Below are 5,877 nucleotides of genomic sequence, written 5' to 3'. Positions count from 1 at the left end.
TATTGGTATCTCCCTCCCCTCCCCACACCATTGTGGTAGTGGCTCCAGGCAGTGGCCTATCATCCCCGCCCCCACCACCATTGCAGCAGTGCCCCTGGTGGCCATGTGCAGCAGTGCCCTGCATGTATCCCCAACCATTGCTGCAGGACCCCAGGTGCCCAGCCTGAGTAGTAGCCTGTGTGTACCTCACCTCTTGGGGCAGTAAGGTGTGTGGACCAGCTAAGACAGTGCACAGTCTGTGACGTCTGGGGCCATGAGGGCAGTGGCCTGTATGTACCATCTCCTGTGGAGCAGTGACTACTGGTGTCTTGCGCAGATGCAGCTACTCTGGGGTACATGGTGGGGCTGTTTACAGGCCAATCAGACAGGCCCTCTTCCAGGAAGTAGGGAATGTCTGTGTTCGGGGCAGAGCGCTCCACCTTCTATTGAACTGTGATGCTCTGAGCACCTTTCCCTGCATGAAGAAGACCCTGTGTGGCTCCAAAGCTGGTCCAGTAACAGGTATCACCACCTGCCTTGTCTCCTGGTATTCTGGCCAGTGTCCAACTTCCCCTTCGCTGTTGGTCCTCAAACCTCCCCCAGCAACCCCACAGTCCCTTAAGCTGCCAAACTTCCCTGGAGCCCAACCTGGGCACCCCACCTGAAACCCCTACGGCACCATGGGAGTGGTAGTGTCCACTGCCTTCATCTCCCACTCAGCCAGGATGGGCCCCACAGCACCATGGGAGTGGTTGTGTCTCCTGCTTCCATTTCCTGACAGCTGCTGCCAGGCCGGGCCCAGACTTCCTGCTTCTGGTGCGAGTCCGGAAGCAGATGCTGCCATGAGGCGGTGCTGGGAAGGGTGGTGCTGGTGTCAGGAGAAAGCAGGAGGAGCAGGTGGGGCCCTGTGCTCCTGCGGGAGGTGCTGCCTTGCTGTGAAAAGGTTCCTGCCATTAGGGAGATGTCATCTCCTGCCCTGCCACGCTCTGCACCAGCCCCTGCTTGTCACAGGAGCAGGGCTGGCTCCAGGCACCAGTGTAGTGAAGTAGGCGCTTGGAGCGCTAATTCAAAGGGGCGCCCATCCGTATCGGGCAGCACGGTTGGTCTTTGGAAATTCGCGCAGGTCCTCATTCCTGTCTTAGTCTTTGAGCTGTCGCCGAATTGCTGCCAAAGAGGAAGGGGAGGACTGCCGAACTGCCACAGAAGCAGCAGTGTGGTTGAGCTGCCGCCAAGAGCCACAGCTTGTCCTTTTCTCCCTCCTGCTTGGGGCGCAGAAAGCTGAGCTGGCCCTGCACAGGAGGAGCAGGCTCCAGTTCATGAGCGCAGCAGGAACCCCGCAGCCCAACACCTGTCAGGCACCCGCTCTCCGTGCCCCAATCACTGCTGCCCCATCACCCATCAGTTATAAAACAGGAGGCAACTTAACTTCTGCTCACTGTTCCCGGTGACTCTAACAGAGCAACCGGAGCAACTTAGCTTCCATCTGCTGTTCCTTATAGATGCACAGTCAGAGCTCTAGGCTGGGCAGCAAGGAGCTGATGCTGCTTGTCTCACTCCCAGTGATATTGCAGCCCTTAGTATAGAGGTTTGTTCTTTAAACATGGGGTCAATCTCCGTGGGTTGGGCCACAGGAGAGGCCCATGCCTTCCTGTGCTTCTAACTCCTGCACTGTTCACCCTGCGTCCTCCCCATGCCCTAACCCTGTGCCCTCTGGCACCCTGAACCTCTACACCCCTAACCCTGTGTCCTCTACACTCTCTAACCCTCAGCCCCCTCTCACCCTAACCCTGCACCCCTAATCCTGTGCTCCCCTGAACCCTCCAGCACCCAACCCCATCCCCACCCTCTCGCACCCCTAACCCTGCACCCCTAACCCCAGCCCTCCAGCACCCCAACCCCTACATCCCCAACCTCACTCCCTAACCCCACCTCCAGCACCCTTACGCCCTCACCCCTAACCCTGTGCCCCTACACCTCTAACCCTGTTCCTCCTAACCCTAAACCTGTGACATCTGGCAGCCCTACACCCCAACCCTGCACCTCCCTCCTCCCCTGCACTCCTCACCCTGCCTCCTAACTCTCTGCACTCCTAACCCCTGTGCCCCCTCCTGTCCCCTAACCCTGCACACCCTCTGGTGCCCCAAAGCCTGACCCCAAGCTCTGCACCCCTAACCCTGCGCCCCTAACCCCCCTCCCGCACTCCGGAATCCCTGCACCTGCCCCATTTTCCCTAACCCCGCCTCCTCCCACACCTATAATCCCTGCACTGTGCCCCTTTCCCTAACCCCTGCACCCTCCCTGCCCACTTGGGGAAACTGACCTGGATGCACGGAGTAGCTGGCATTACTGCTCGCTCCCCTGCCGCCCTGAACACTGCCTTCTGCACATCGCTGGGCGTTGTGAGAGGGAGCAGTGAGCGACATCAGGCTCCCTGCATCCAGGTCACCTTCCCACCGTCCCCTTATGCAGCCCAGGTGGGACGGTGACCTGGATGCTGGGAGCCCTGATGTCGCTCCTTGCTCCTCTCAGCCCCCTAGGGGCACAGAGGGAAAATTGGGGAGCAGTAGCCGCCATCACCGCTCTCTCCTCCTTCTCTTCCTCCTCCCGCCGCATGTCTTATGCCGAGGAGCAGGAGAAATCTGGGCACCACCCCAAGCAGCACTCCCTGCCAGCCGGAGCAGTTTCTGACTTTACACCAGCAGCACACACCTCCTGCTACAGCACAGCACCGCCCTTGACCATGGGCACCCTGGCAATTCCTGGTGGCACCCACCCCTAAGGCTGGCCCTGGCTATGGGCCTAGAGGAGTGACCAGACCAGGCGGCCATGGAAAGCTCCAGCCCTGTTCTCCTCCCAGCTTCTAGCAATCAGAGGCCAGGGACATGCTTCCATGCTGATGACAGGTACTGCCTCGATAACGGTCCAGCACAAGGGTGGTCCAGACTCCAGCACGCCAAGCGCGTGCTTGGGGCGGTATGACGTGGGCGCTCTACTGGTCCCGGGAGGGCGGCAGGCAGCTCTGGTGGACTCCCACAGGCGTGCCTGCAGAGGGTCCGCTGGTCTCGTGGCTGGTGGAGCATCCGCAGGCACGCCTGCGGGAGGTCCACCTGAGCCAAGTGGACAGGCGACCAGCAGAGCGCCCCGTGGTGTGCCACCGTGCTTGGGGCGTGCAATGGCTAGAGCCACCCTGCCAAAGTACATTCATATGCCTCATCTGAGCTGGGATGCCACCAAATCAAGATTGATTTTCCTGTCTAGTGGTTCAGGTTCTGTAGTGTTCTGATCAGCGTGTTGCTCTTTTGAGGACTTCTGGACACATGTTTCACACCTCGTCCTCTTGGATTTTGGAAGCACTCTTCAGATTCTAAACTTTTGGCCTGAGCGTTGTAGCTATCTCTAGAAACTCAACGTTATACCTTCTTCTTGTGTTTTGTCAAATTTGCATTGGAAAGTGTTCTTAAAGTGAACAACATGTGCTGGGGCATCACCCAAGACTGCCATAAAACGAAATATACGCAGAATGCGGATAAAATCATGGAGCAGTGAGACATACAGTTCTTTCATCAAGGGTCTTCAGTCACAAATTAACACATTATTTTTAACATAGCGTTATCAGCATGGAAGCATGTCCTCTGGAATGGTGGCTGAAGGTAAGGCATATGGATGTTAGTATATGGCACAATAATACCTTTCAAACGCTTGGCACACGAAAGTGCCATGAGAGAGCCTGTTCTCACTTTTAGGTGACGATATAAGACACGGGCAGCATTATTCTTGTAAATGTAAACAAACTTGTTTGTCTTAGCGATTGGCTGAACAAGAAGTAGGACTGAACTGGACTCTAAAGTTTTACATTGCTTTTGAGTCCACTTACGCAACAAAAATATCTACATATGCAAATCTGTACTTTAATGATAAAGAGATTGCACTGGCAGTATCTTTATATTTTATGTAAACATTTGTAATAAAACTATATATAGTGAGTAACTGTACACTCTGCATTCTAGTGTTGTAATTGAAATCAATATATTGAAAATGTAGAAAACAAAACTAAATTTAAATTGAAAATTCTATTGTTTAACGATGTGATTAAGAGATTAATCGTGATTTTTTAAAGTTAATTGTGTAAAGTTAATCGCGCATTAATTGACAGCTCCTAGATTTAATTTTTCTGTCACATGGACAAGCTGGAATATTTGTGTTCATTGGGTTTCCAGGAAACCCAAAGCTCCACCCCATGCTAATGCACTCCCAGCCTAAGTGGAGGCTGCACAGGGCCTGTGAAACCTACCACCAATTGCGGGGACAAACTAATAAAAGAACAGGACAGGAGTGCGGTCAAAGGGTCATACAAGGAGCCTGACGGGGGACACTGAGCAGGAGAAGTTCGGACAGCCCCCACTGCTCCTCGAAGGCGCTGAAGGAGCCAGCGGATGCCGCCCCAGAGGAATGTCTGCCCGGAGACGTGAACGGATCTGGTTGATCAGAAAAGCCCCTGCAGCTCGCAGGAGCCTGGGGGAATTGTGCTGTGAAATGGTTTCCTGTTCTGACATGTCCTCAATTGCCCTTTTGCCCTAACAGGATGGCAGCGCAACATCCATGTTTTGCTCCAGCTCATTCCGTCCTCCCAGGGGCAGGGAAGGGAAATGGCTGCAGTGAGCCAGCTGAGGAGGATGATCAGGAGTTGTTATGTGGTTCCCAGGAGAAAGGGCAGTAAATACATAGGGGTGGGAACTTCCAGGAAGGTTGGTCTGGGGTGTGGGAGAGGGCAGGAAATCCCCAGGTGGGGGACAGGGTGTGACACACCTGCTGGGATTTGTTTACTATGAGGCTCCAGCATTTAAACAACAATGTACAATTAGGGGTTTATTGTGGCCACAGCTCCTGGGCTGTGAATTGAGGGGAGCTCGGGGCAGCAAAGCAGCGGCTCTTCTCCTGACTGACTGCAGGGGCTCATCCACCCCCTTCCGGAGCTGCATAAACACTGCAGGAGCCGGCAACCAGTGGGAGTTCCCCTCTCCCCATGTGCGTGGGGCTCAGGCTTCAGGCTTCTGCTCTGGGATGGTGGGCGGCAGGCTCAGCCAAGATACATGGAACGTAGGCTGGGTGGGGAGAAGTCTGTGTAACTCCATCCAGTTATTGATATACATGTGACTCCCAAACATTGCCAATGTGTGTCCCCGCAACCAACCATCTCCCAAACAGACCCTCAGTCCGAAAGCATCTCATCCTCATGCTGTTGAAAAGACTCACAGCAAACAGAAGAATCCCAGCCAAAACAATCCTCCAGCAAAACAAAGAAACTCACAACTGTAGACTCAGAAAATAAACACTCACTAAGACATTTTAACAATATGTTGTTACGAAGAAATAAAAATGCTAAAGAGGCCTGATTTTTCAACTACTTTAAAAAAATCTTTCAAATCAGCATCTTTAGAGTAAACTATTTCTGAAGCTTTTCTAACTCAGACAATTCTCTCAGAAGGAGAAGCACTGGTCCTAGAAACACTGCAATACCAGGTCAATGCATGGGGTGGACAGAGCAAACTCCTATCTCCATCTCCTTGTTTCCAAAATCAATTTAATATACAGTTCTCAACAAAGGACTTATCAGATATTAAACTGATGAGAACTGACACTGCGCTTTGATCTTAGCTCCAAGGAGCAGAGAAGCAATGCTGGAGAGTTTCCTGGATGCTAGGCAGCTGCTCTTCCCACTGCTTTCTACTTCAGCACGAGGAGCCTCTAGACACGCACCAAAACACTCATTCACGACACTTGATAATTCAGGTAACTCGAAGTGATGATCACTTCCTAAATGACTCCACTGGAAGAATCTAAAGCAAGAGCCCTTAACACACAATTCTGTTCAAAGACAGAGAAGTCTTTCACCCTCCT

At 53.2% G+C, this 5,877-nt stretch overlaps 1 non-coding gene across 1 annotated transcript; it reads right to left on the bottom strand.

Moving 5' to 3' along the window:
- Nucleotides 1–5,462: 5,462 nt before the first annotated feature.
- Nucleotides 5,463–5,656, bottom strand: LOC120389496. The gene has a single exon (XR_005590969.1). It is a non-coding gene; the product is annotated as a U2 spliceosomal RNA (small nuclear RNA).
- Nucleotides 5,657–5,877: the final 221 nt, after the last annotated feature.

This window comes from Mauremys reevesii, linkage group 23 (genome assembly GCF_016161935.1).
Source record: "Mauremys reevesii isolate NIE-2019 linkage group 23, ASM1616193v1, whole genome shotgun sequence".
NCBI lineage: Eukaryota > Metazoa > Chordata > Testudines > Geoemydidae > Mauremys > Mauremys reevesii.
The sequence above is the reverse complement of the archived record's forward strand: the minus strand, read 5'-3'. Positions and strand labels throughout refer to the sequence as shown.